This window comes from Pan paniscus, chromosome 16 (genome assembly GCF_029289425.2).
Source record: "Pan paniscus chromosome 16, NHGRI_mPanPan1-v2.0_pri, whole genome shotgun sequence".
Taxonomy (NCBI): Eukaryota; Metazoa; Chordata; class Mammalia; order Primates; family Hominidae; genus Pan; species Pan paniscus.
The window spans coordinates 35,340,145-35,353,806 of NC_073265.2; positions in this window are offsets into that span (position 1 = coordinate 35,340,145).

Sequence of the window (13,662 nt, forward strand, 5' to 3'; positions counted from 1 at the left end):
CAAACCTATAGAACTCATAGGAGTTATTGGTTCTTTGTGGTAATTATAACATTTGCAATCACTCATCTTGTTTCTTTATTCTTTTTTTTTTTTAACCATGCCATAAATTATTATTTTAGCTATTTGAGGGAGTGGAGAATAAGAAAAAGGGCCATGTCTTTACAATACCAAAACAGTTTGGTAGCTCAAAAAGCTCTGTTAAATTGGTTGTAAAATAGCTGTTTGTCTAATGTATTTACTAAGATTGAATTATTAGATCTCGAATCCAGGCAGGTAACTAGATCATGATATCAAAATTCTACCCGAATTATTTCCTTACCAAGGAGGACAGCAGTGGCATGCAGGATGTCTGCAGCATGGTGGAGTTATGGTAGACTTTGGACAAGTGGTAGTTGGCTTCAACCACTTGGAGCTAGGCCTGAAGAGGAGTTTCAGAACAGTTTTAAAATTAACATACTCCAAACCAGAAAAAGGCCTTTAAGCCCAGGTCAACCAATGGCCTTTTACGTGTAACAACCTCCAATTTAAAGATGTTGAAATCCTAACTCTCTTTATTATCAAGTAATTAAGCAATGTAAAGGAGATCATCATTGATGGTGATATGGTTTGGCTCTGTGTCCCCAACCAAATCTCATGTTCAATTGTAATCCCCAATGTTGGAGGTGAGGCCTGGTGGGAGGTGACTGGATCATGGGGGCAGTTTCTAACGGTTTAGCATCAACCCCCCAGTGCTGTCCTTGTGTTAGAGTTCTCACGAGATCTGGTTGTTTAAAAGTATGTGGCACCTGCCTTCTTGCTCTTTTCCTCCTGCTCTGGCCATGTAAGACATGACTGCTTTCTCTTTACCTTCTGCCATGATTGAAAGTTTCCTGAGGCCTTCCCAGAAGTCAATCAGATAACAGCAAGCATCATGCTTCCTGTACAGCCTGCAGAACTGTGAGCCAATTAAACCTCTTTTCTTTATAAGTTACCCAGTCTTAGGTATTTCTGTATAGCAGTGTGAGAATGGACTGATATAGATGGTTACTGGCATCACAAGGTGACTGCAACTCTGGTGCATATTCATAGTAAACTCATACTCATTTCCTGAAAACCTTCCCAAGGCATCAGTCATCAGACCTCTAGAAAGATCACTGGTTTTGAGGGTCTTCATCTTTAGTAGTCAGCTATGAAGAGGACAGTTCTGTGATCTGCAAAATTTCTTAAACCCTATCCAAGGCTTCTGTTACCATGACTTGGATGTTTTCTTGGGCTGTGCTGATAATATTTATAACCCCTGTGGTGGGAGACTCAATAGTCATGGAGTGGACTTCTGCCATGGAGAGATAGTAATGATTCTATAGGCTTAGCACATCACTGCCTCAAGGAGATATCAAATTCACATCAATGGACTTTTCCCTCCTGCTTTTGTATCTGAACGAATGAGGATCTGTCTAATAATTGTCTCCTGAATGATGATGAACTTTGTGAATGTGATTGTGGAGGCTAAGAAGTCCCATGTCATGCTGTCTGCAAGCTGGAGGACCAGGGAAGCTGATGGTGTAACTCCCATGTGCATTATCTAACATCGGTTTGAGTCCAAAGGTCTGAGGACCAGAGGAGCTAACGGTGTGACTCCCATTTCTAGACCAAAGGCTTGAGAACCAGAGGAGGAGCTTGTTCTTGAGTCCAAAGGCTGGAGAACTTGGAGTTCTGATGTTGGAAGGCAGGAGAAGATGAATGTCCCAGCTCCAGAAGAGAGCCTTGTTTCTTTTTATTCTTTGTACCGAATTTCTTCTGTATTAATGAGTTAAATAGAAGCTCTAGTACAATGTTGACCACTAGGAGTTACGCCTTGCTCCTCACTTCAGTAGAATTGCTTCTAAACTAGTGTCACCATTAATCATGAGATGCTGTGTGGTAGATACCTTTTATTATGTTATGTTCCCTTCTATTAATAGAATAGTACTGAGTGTGCATTATATTTTCTTCGAGATTTTTGTGACCCTATTGAAATAAGAATATGGTTCTCTTTAAATCTTAGTCTAATGTACTTCTGCATATTATCTGATAACTAACTTTCTTTGCATATTCACAGTAAACTTTATTCAGTTTTGATGTATTATCTATCATAAATACTAGTAACAATCTAAGATTTTTTGTATATATGTTTATAGAAATATTTTATACATCTGAAGTTTAAGAGACTACAAATGAAGGGATGCTACTCAAATTTAAGTAACAGAACCATGTCTTTAAAATGAGTATGAACTTGATATAAAGACTGAATGTAAAGATTTCATGGTAAAAGTTACCTATCAAACCATTTGAACCTAGTGGGATGTTGTTTGCTTGCTATGATCCTACCCCTACCCCACCCCATACCAACACGTCTCCTATAACCAAAAAGCAGAGTCTTGGTTATTGGTGGTTTCTCATGCCTAAAAGAGTGCCTAGCATATAAGACTCTCAAATATATACGTTAATATTTATTATTATTGGTAAGTTCCATTTTTCTACATACCAGAAAATTATCAAGACATGGGAATAAATTATGCCAGTAGATTTGAAAACATAGATGACAGGGACAAACTTGTTCACTATATTTTCATGATGGAGCATCATCTCAATCACGTTATCCTTTTTCATTTTCATTTAGCTAGAAGTTGGTCACTTTAAAAACATAGCGAAGGCACAAGTAATAAAACGATTTGTAAATTGGTTCTTAATAATTCTTAGTAGTTTCTTACATTTTAAATGCATTACATCTAAGTTTTAATTTTGAAAAGAAGTTCACTTTTAAGTATTTTAAAATATTAAAAAATCTCAGACTACAAAAACCCTACCTGCATAAATTAGAAGAAAGGAAGAAATAAAAACAGAAGCAGAAATCAGTTGAATGAGTTTTTCTTTGTTGGCCATCCATAGTTATTTCAAAGTCTTTGCAAAGAACAAAAAAGTTACAAAAGCAGACTTGTAGGATACCAGAATTTTAAACACCCTATAGGTTACAGCACTTATTTTATTCATAAATATTTCAGTGTGTGCTTCTGAGGGTTGATTTATTAGATTTGCTTCAAAATAATATTGGACTAGGGAAGTAAGTGGGGTATAGATGAAACAAAATTGTCTGAATTAGTAAATGAGGCTGTGCGATGAGTACATGGGGGTTCATTAAACATAAAAGGAGGCAAAATGATATAAGATTTTTGAAATTGTGGAAAATTGCATCGACTTATTTAATTGCATTGCAGTCAGACCATGGTCTGTATATCAACTTGAAAACCAAAAATGTTTTATATATGTGAATAAAAATAATACATATATATGAATCAAATTATTTTTAGTTGCAATGTTCTAGATATTTTTATTGGAATAAATTGTTAATAGTTCAAATCCTGTACTTACCAATTTATTTAGGAGAACTATAATATAAATCTAAAGAAAAATTGACAAATGTACACTCATAATGAAATCTTCTGCCAGTGTTTGCTTTATACTGAGGTTTTGTTATATGCACACAAATTCATAATACATTTTCCATTACTAAAAATGCATTGTTGGAGATAAACACTGCATATTGATTGATACACAACTACTCAATCTTATGTGAATATTTGACATTGGCATTTTTCAATTTAGTATTTGCTAGGTGTATCTCTTCCTAATCAGCTTATAACAATTTCTTTTAAAGAGCCAGTCAGATTATCTGTCTTTTAAAGGTGTGTTTAATCATTGCATTTGGTGATTCTACTGTTTTACGGATTTTAAGACCTTTTTATCTCTCCTAATTCTTTTCTTGACTTCTTGGATTGATTGGATCTCTATTCGCTTTTTCCCTTTTCTAGTTTGGAATTTATTGATTCTATATGTAGTATTTGAGTGCTCACCTTGATGTGTTTACATGAATATTGACCTAGAGGAAAATTGATCTTAGACTTTGCATTGTTCAGGAGGAAGAGAAAGAAAAAAGTCTAATACATCTCAGACTTCATCTTCCATGTTCTTGCTGATATTGTAGTTCTATATTGCTTGGATTCCTGGTCGTACACCTCTGAGGTCATACACCAGTTTCATCCTCTCTGAGTCACCTGTCTTCTATCAACTGTAGCTATAGCAACTAGCTCTTCATTAACATCTTGCCTTCCATCCTGGGACCTTCTTGGAGCCCTCACATATTCATGCTGGGAGAGCAGAGAGTTAACACTCTGCAGGGCAAACCTTTGCCCATTCCCACTGGTCAAACATTTACCCACTGGCTCCCCTTTGTTCCTCCACCCATGCAGTATCGTTGGGCACATTTCACATGGCACTTTAGGAAAAGTCTTACGGGCTTTGGCCATCAGTCATGTGCTTATATTGGTCTTTCTCTCCTTTTCTGCTTCATTCCCTTTGTCACTCACTCTTGCTCTCTAGGATCATCCTTCCAATAAAATAGTAGCATCTGAGTCCCCTATCTTAAGCTCTTTAATAGGTAAAGCTTAGGTCCCTGAGATCTGAGATGAGGACTCTGGGATCAATAAGCCTAGGAAGATTAAAACCCTGGACGAGCAGACCTTGTTAAAGTCCCACTTTATAACTTCAGAGGCACCTCTAAATTCAGCCAGAACTGTGGTGAAGTTTCTATGTACAATGACAGCTTACCATTTCAGTACCTGTATCTCTGCTTCTCTGCCTGAAGGGTTTCTTTAGTACCTCTGAAGTTTATTTAAACCCATGTGCAGAGCAGCCAAGAAATGCTGGTGCTAAATTCTCCTGGGATAACCTTCATCAATGAGAAATGGGAGTGGGTGGATAAACACAGAAGCTTTCCTGTACCTTGGGTGGACAATTAGGGCATATCCTACAAGGATGCCTAAAGCAGAATGAATACCTGGTTGATAAACACAGGGAAGAACAGGCTCAATAAGGGAGAATTTATGGACCCAGAGTCTCTCATTTGTGGCTTAGAAGTCAATGTACTGGCAAGGACACATGCAGCTAGTCCTAAGAGTCTGTTTGAATGACTCCTTTAAGTTTCCTTTTATGTTGGTTCTCTTGGATGTTTCATTCAATGATGTCCAAGAAATGTAAGGCAGGAAAGAACACCATGAGATGCTGTAAATGTGCACCTGTGCGAAAGTGGGAATAGCCCATACGGAAGTGGTATTAGGGGCTAGAATGAGAGGTGAGGCTGAAAGAATTCTAAAGGATCTGAAGTGATGTAGGAGAGGTGCTCCACATAATAGGGATTTTCTTTCTAAGATATTTTGTAGAGTCCTAAACCAAGAGTTTGAGCTTTAGTGTGAACAATTAAATTTGTTTTAAAATAAATTATTTTGGCCAGGCTTAGTGGCTCATGCCTGTAATCCCAGCACTTTGGGAGGCTGAGGTGGGCAGATCACCTGAGGTCAGGAGTTCGAAACCAGTCTGACCAACATGGTGAAACCCCATCTCTACTAAACATACAAAAATTAGCTGGGCATCGTGGCATCTGCCTGTAATCCCATCTATTAGGGAGACTGAGGCAGGAGAATCACTTGAACCCAGGAGATGGAAGTTGCAGTGAGCCGAGATTGTGCCATTGCACTCCAGCCTGGGCAACAAGAGTGAAACTCTGTCTCAAAAAAAAAAAAAAAACATTATTTTGTGGAACAGTTTTAGAATTATGGGAGATTTGTAATAGGAACAGCTCCGGTCTACAGCTCCCAGCGTGAGTGACACAGAAGACGGGTGATTTCTGCATTTCCATCTGAGGTACCAGTTTCATCTCACTAGGGAGTGCCAGACAGTGGGTGCAGGTCAGTGGGTGCGCGCACCATGTGCTAGCCAAAGCAGGGCGAGGCATTACCTCACTCCGGAAGTGCAAGGGGTCAGGGAGTTGCCTTTCCTAGTCAAAGAAAGGGGGACAGACCGCACCTGGAAAATCGGGTCACTCCCACCTGAATACTGTGCTTTTCTGATGGGCTTAAAAAACAGCGCACCAGGAGATTATATCCTGCACCTGGCTCGGAGGGTCCTATGCCCACTGAGTCTTGCTGATTGCTAGCACAGCAGTCTGAGATCAAACTGCAAGGCAGCATCGAGGCTGGGGAAGGGGGACCTGCCATTGCCCAGGCTTGCTCAGGTAAACAAAGCAGCCCAGAAGCTCGAACTGGGTGGAGCCCACCACAGCTCAAGGAGGCCTGCCTGCCTCTGTAGGCTCCACCTCTGGGGGCAGGGCACAGACAAACAAAAAGACAGCAGTAACCTCTGCAGACTTAAATGTCCCTGTCTGACAGCTTTGAAGAGAGCAGTGGTTCTCCCAGCATGCAGCTGGAGATCTGAGAATGGACAGACTGCCTCCTCTAGTGGGTCCCTGACCCCTGAGCAGCCTAACTGGGAGGCACCCCCCAAGTAGGGGCAGACTGATACCTCACACGGCCGGGTACTCCTCTGAGACAAAACTTCCAGAGGAACGAACAGACAGCAGCATTAGCGGTTCACGAAAAACCACTGTTTTGCAGATACCACTGCTGATACCCAGGCAAACAGGGTCTGGAGTGGACCTCTAGCAAACTCCAACAGACCTGCAGCTGAGGGTCCTGTCTGTTAGAAGGAAAACTAACAAACAGAAAGGACATCCACACCAAAAACCCATTTGTACATCACGATCATCAAGGACTAAAAGTAGATAAAACCACAAAGGTGGGGAAAAAACAGAGCAGAAAAACTGGAAACTCTAAAAAGCAGAGCACCTCTCCTCCTCCAAAGGATTGCAGTTCCTCACCAGCAATGGAACAAAGCTGGACGGAGAATGACTTTGACAAGTTGAGAGAAGAAGGCTTCAGATGATCAAACTACGAGCTACGGGAGGAAATTCAAACCAAAGGCAAAGAAGTTAAAAACTGAAAAAAATTTAGACGAATGTATAACTAGAATAACCAATACAGAGAAGTGCTTAAAGGAGCTGATGGAGCTGAAAGCCAAGGCTTGAGAACTACGTGAAGAATGCAGAAGCCTCAGAAGACAATGCGATCAACTGGAAGAAAGGGTATCAGTGATGGAAGATGAAATGAATGAAATGAAGTGAGAAGGGAAGTTTAGAGAAAAAAGAATAAAAAGAAATGAACAAAGCCTCCAAGAAATATGGGACTATGTGAAAAGACCAAATCTACGTCTGATTGGTGTACCTGAAAGTGACGGGGAGAATGGAACCAAGTTGGAAAACACTCTGCAGGATATGATCCAGGAGAACTTCCCCAATCTAGCAAGGCAGGCCAACATTCAGATTCAAGAAATACACAGAACGCCACAAAGATACTCCTCGAGAAGAGCAACTCCAAAACACATAATTGTCAGGTTGACCAAAGCTGAAATGAAGGAAAAAATGTTAAGCGCAGCCAGAGAGAAAGGTCGGGTTACCCACAAAGGGAAGCCCATCAGACTAACAGCAGATCTTTTGGCAGAAACTCTACAAGCCAGAAGAGAATGGGGGCCAATATTCAACATTCTTAAAAGAATTTTCAACCCAGAATTTCATATCCAGCCAAACTAAGCTTCATAAGTGAAGGAGAAATAAAATACTTTACAGACAAGCAAATGCTGGGAGATTTTGTCACCACTAGGCCTGCCTTACAAGAGCTCCTGAAGGAAGCACTAAACATGGAAAGGAACAACCAGTACCAGCTGCTGCAAAATCATGCCAAAATGTAAAGACAATCAAGACTAGGAAGAAACTGCATCAACTAATGAGCAAAATAACCAGCTAACATCATAATGACAGGTTCAAATTCACACATAACAACATTAACTTTAAATGTAAATGGACTAAATTCTCCAATTAAAAGACACAGACTGGCAAATTGGATAAAGAGTCAAGACCCATCAGTGTGGTGTATTCAGGAAACCCATCTCACATGCAGACACACACATAGGCTCAAAATAAAAGGATGGAGGAAGATCTACCAAGCAAATGGACAACAAAAAAAGGCAGGGGTTGTAATCCTATTCTCTGATAAAACAGACTTTAAACCAACAAAGATCAAAAGAGACAAAGAAGGCCATTACATAATGGTAAAGGGATCAATTCAACAAGAAGAGCTAACTATCCTAAATATATATGCACCCAATACAGGAGCACCCAGATTCATAAAGCAAGTCCTGAGTGACCTACATAGAGACTTAGACTCCCACACATTAATACTGGGAGACTTTAACACCCCACTGTCAACATTAGACAGATCAACGAGACAGAAAGTCAACAAGGATACCCAGGAATTGAACTCAGCTCTGCACCAAGCGGACCTAATAGACATCTACAGAACTCTCCACCCCAAATCAACAGAATATACATTTTTTTCAGCACCACACCACACCTATTCCAAAACTGACCACATAGTTGGAAGTAAAGCTCTCCTCAGCAAATGTAAAAGAACAGAAATTATAACAAACTGTCTCTCAGACCACAGGGCAATCAAACTAGAACTCAGGATTAAGAAATTCACTCAAAACCCCTCAACTACATGGAAACTGAACAACCTGCTCCTGAATGACTACTGGGTACATAACGAAATGAAAGCAGAAGTAAAGATGTTCTTTGAAACCAACGAGAACAAAGACACAACATACCAGAATCTCTGGGACATATCCAAAGCAGTGTGTAGAGGGAAATTTATAGCACTAAATGCCCACAAGAGAAAGCAGGAAAGATCCAAAATTGACACCCTAACATCACAATTAAAAGAACTAGAAAAGCAAGAGCAAACACATTCAAAAGCTAGCAGAAGGCAAGAAATAACTAAAATCAGAGCAGAACTGAAGGAAATAGAGACACAAAAAATCCTTCAAAAAATTAATGAATCCAGGAGCTGGTTTTTTGAAAGGATCAACAAAATTGATAGACCGCTAGCAAGACTAATAAAGAAAAAGAGAAGAATCAAATAGATGCAATAAAAAATGATAAAGGGGATATCACCACCGATCCCACAGAAATACAAACTACCATCAGAGAATACTACAAACACCTCTATGCAAATAAACTAGAAAATCTAGAAGAAATGGATAAATTCCTCGACACATACACCCTCCCAAGACTAAACCAGGAAGAAGTTGAATCTCTGAATAGACCAATAACAGGAGCTGAAATTGTGGCAATAATCAATAGCTTACCAACGAAAAAGAGTCCAGGACCAGATGGATTCACAGCCGAATTCTACCAGAGGTACAAGGAGGAACTGGTACCATTCCTTCTGAAACTATTCCAATCAATAGAAAAAGAGGGAATCCTCCCTAACTCATTTTATGAGGCCAGCATCATCCTGATACCAAAGCTGGGCAGAGACACAACCATAAAAGAGAATTTTAGACCAATATCCTTGATGAACATTGATGCAAAAATCCTCAATAAAATACTGGCAAACCGAATCCAGCAGCACATCAAAAAGCTTATCCACCATGATCAAGTGGGCTTCATCCCTGGGATGCAAGGCTGGTTCAATATACGCAAATCAATAAATGTAATCCAGCATATAAACAGAACCAAAGACAAAAACCACATGATTATCTCAATAGATGCAGAAAAGGCCTTTGACAAAATTCAACAACCCTTCATGCTAAAAACTCTCAATAAATTAGGTATTGATGGGACATATCTCAAAATCATAAGAGCTATCTATGACAAACCCACAGCCAATATCATACTGAATGGGCAAAAAGTGGAAGCATTCCCTTTGAAAACTGGCACAAGACAAGGATGCCCTCTCTCACCACTCCTATTCAACATAGTGTTGGAAGTTCTGGCCAGGGCAATCAGGCAGGAGAAGGAAATAAAGGGTATTCAATTAGGAAAAGAGGAAGTCAAATTGTCCCTGTTTGCAGACGACATGATTGTATATCTAGAAAACCCCATTGTCTCAGCCCAAAATCTCCTTAAGCTGATAAGCAACTTCAGCAAAGTCTCAGGATACAAAATCAATGTACAAAAATCACAAGCATTCTTATACACCAATAACAGACAAACAGAGACCCAAATCGTGAGTGAACTCCCATTCACAATTGCTTCAAAGAGAATAAAATACCTAGGAATCCACCTTACAAGGGATGTGAAGGACCTCTTCAAGGAGAACTACAGACCACTGCTCAAAGTAATGAAAGAGGATACAAACAAATGCAAGAACATTCCATGCTCATGGGTAGGAAGAATCAATATTGTGAAAATGGCCATACTGCCCAAGGTAATTTACAGATTCAATGCCATCTCCATCAAGCTACCAATGACTTTCTTCACAGAATTGGAAAAAACTACTTTAAAGTTCATATGGAACCAAAAAAGAGCCCGCATCGCCAAGTCAATCATAAGCCAAAAGAACAAAGCTGGAGGCATCAGGCTACCTGACTTCAAACTATACTACAAGGCTACAGTAACCAAAACAGCATGGTACTGTTACCAAAACAGAGATAGAGATCAATGGAACAGAACAGAGCCCTCAGAAATAACGCCACATGTCTACAACTATCTGATCTTTGACAAACCTGACAAAAACAAGCAATGGGGAAAGGATTCCCTATTTAATAAATGGTGCTGGGAAAACTGGCTAGCCATATGCAGAAAGCTGAAACTGGATCCCTTCCTTACACTTTATACAAAAATCAATTCAAGATGGATTAAAGACTTAAATGTTAGACCTAAAACCATAAAAACCCTAGAAGAAAACCTAGGCATTACCATTCAGGACATAGGCATGGGCAAGGACTTCATGTCTAAAACACCAAAAGCAATGGCAACAAAAGCCAAAATTGACAAATGGGATCTAATTAAAGAGCTTCTGCACAGCCAAAGAAACTACCATCAGAGTGAACAGGCAACCTACAAAATGGGAGAAAATGTTTGCAACCTACTCATCTGACAAAGGGCTAATATCCAGAATCTACAACGAACTCAAACAAATTTACAAGAAAAAAACAACCCCATCAAAAAGTGGGCAAAGGACATGAATAGACACTTCTCAAAAGAAGACATTTATGCAGCCAAAAAACACATGAAAAAATGCTCATCATCACTGGCCATCAGAGAAATGCAAATCAAAACCACAATGAGATATCATCTCACACCAGTTAGAATGGCAATCATTAAAAAGTCAGGAAACAACAGGTGCTGGAGAGGATGTGGAGAAATAGGAACAATTTTACACTGTTGGTGGGACTGTAAACTAGTTCAACCATTGTGGAAGTCAGTGTGGCAATTCCTCAGGAATCTAGAACTAGAAATACCATTTGACCCAGCCATCCCATTACTGGGTATATACCCAAATGACTATAAATCATGCTGCTATAAAGACACATGCACACGTATGTTTATTGCAGCACTATTCACAATGGAACCAGCCCAAATGTCTGACAATGATAGACTGTGGCACATATACACCATGGAATACTATGCAGCCATAAAAAATGATGAGTTCATGTCCTTTGTAGGGACATGGATGAAACTGGAAATCATCTTTCTCAGTAAACTATCGCAAGAACAAAAAACCAAACACCGCGTATTCTCACTCATAGGTGGGAATTGAACAATGAGAACACATGGACACAGGAAGGGGAACATCACACTCTGGGGACTGTTGTGGGGTGAGGGGAAGGGAGAGGGATAGCATTGGGAGATATACCTAATGCTAGATGACGAGTTAGTGGGTGCAGCACACCAGCATGTCACATGTATACATATGTAACTAACCTGCCCATTGTGCACATGTACCCTAAAACTTAAAGTATAATCATAATAATAAAAAAAGAGATATTATGAAGTGTTTTCATATATCTTGTACCCAGTTTCCCTTACTATTAATATATTACATCTGATAAGTATGGTATATATAATTCATGAGCTAAAATTGATCTATTAATTAAAATTATTACTTTATTCAGATTTTCATAGTTTTTAACCTAATGTTTTCCACTCTCCCCCTGCCCTAGATTCCATCAAGGATACCACATTACATTTTATTTCTGTGTGTTCTTAGATTTCTCTTGGCTAAAACAGTGTCTTAGAGTTTTCTTGTTTTTGATGACCTTGATAGTTTTGAGGAGTACCGGTCAGATGTTTTATAGTGTGTCCTTTAATTGAGATTTGTCTGATGTTTAGCTGATGATTAGACTGAGGTTAAGGAGTTTGGGGAGGAAAACGAGAGGTAAAGTGTCATTTTCATCACATCATGTAAAAAGCATGTACTATCAACATGACTTATTGATAGGGATAGGAGGCAGAGAAATTCTAGACAGAAAAGAGTGGGCCCCTGGTGAAGCCCTATCCTCAAGACAAAAAGCCTCAGACCATGGCCTGAAGTGAGAACTTACATCCCTGTTTTCCTGCTTAAATGTTGCCTTTTCCACAACCACCCATGGACCAACCCTGCCCCAACATCTTGTGCCTATAAAAACCCCAGGCTCAGCTGGCAGAGAGAGGAGAAGCAGCTGGACGTTGAGATGACTAAGGGTGGATGTCAAAGAGAAGCACTTTGACTTCAGAGGGATAGCTTGACAACTTTGGAGAAGAATCTGGCTGGAGATGGCCAGACTTCAGGGGAAGATTACCTTCCCACCTCATGCCCTTTTCAGCTCCCTTTCCCACTGAGAGCCACCTCCATTAGCAATAAAATTCCCCACATTTTCATCCTTCAATTTGTTCACACAACCTCATTTCTCCTGGGCACCAGACAAGAACTTGGGAACCATGAGTGCGGGTGCAAAAGGCTGTCACACTGACCCTTTCTTTACTGGCAGAAGGCAGCTGCCTTATGCAAAAAGGCAGAGGGTCCACTGAGCTGTTAATATTTAAGCCATCCATGGATAGTAGAGCTAAAAGAGCACTATAACACTCTCTCTGGGGCTTCAGGGGTTATGGGCACCCCCCTTTCCCCCAGACATTGCTGCAGGGGCTGCACAGAGTTTGCTGCTGCCAGCACCCAAAAGTGCTTGTCCCAGCTCCTGCACCTCCTCACCTGCATGCTCCCTCCTGCAAGGGGTGGGGCCCAGCAGGTCCCAGTGAGTGGAGTTCACCTCTGTCAGTGCCAAAGTGGCTGGCTAGTTCCTGTGCCCGTGCACTCCAGTTCCTGCTTCATTTGCTTGCATGTTCCCTCCCACAAGGAGTTGAGAGCTGTGGGCTGAGTAAATGAGGCACTTCTTTGTGAGTTCTGCAGTGGAGTCAGGGAAATATCCTGCTTCATTATCATTATTGATGTTGATCTTGATTACCTGGCTGAGATCTTGTTTATCAGGTTTCTCCACTGTAAAGTTACTATTTTCTCTCCTTTTAGACTCTGCCTTCAGGAAAATGGAATCTAAGATACATGCCTGTTTAGTGATTTTATGCAATCTGCTACTTCAAATTATAGCTGGTCTAATAAAAATTAATTTATAAATTTGTCTTGCTCAAATTACTACAGATACTGTCCTCATTATTATAGATGAGATTGTTAAAGTCTAGAAATTTTGGTCAGCTTGTTTTAGGATATATCTAGTGAAGACAGTGTGGGAGAATGGAAAAGTAGAGTGTTCTGTCTCAGACGCTAGAGCCTTTTCTTTTATATCACATGAGTAGAGCTAAGCCAGGAATTGAATATACAAGGAAATTGATCCTACTTGTCAGTAATAATTTTAAACATTCCTCTTATAATCTTGTTTTTAGTGACATCCTTAGCTGACTGGGATTTGTAGAAAACCAGTATT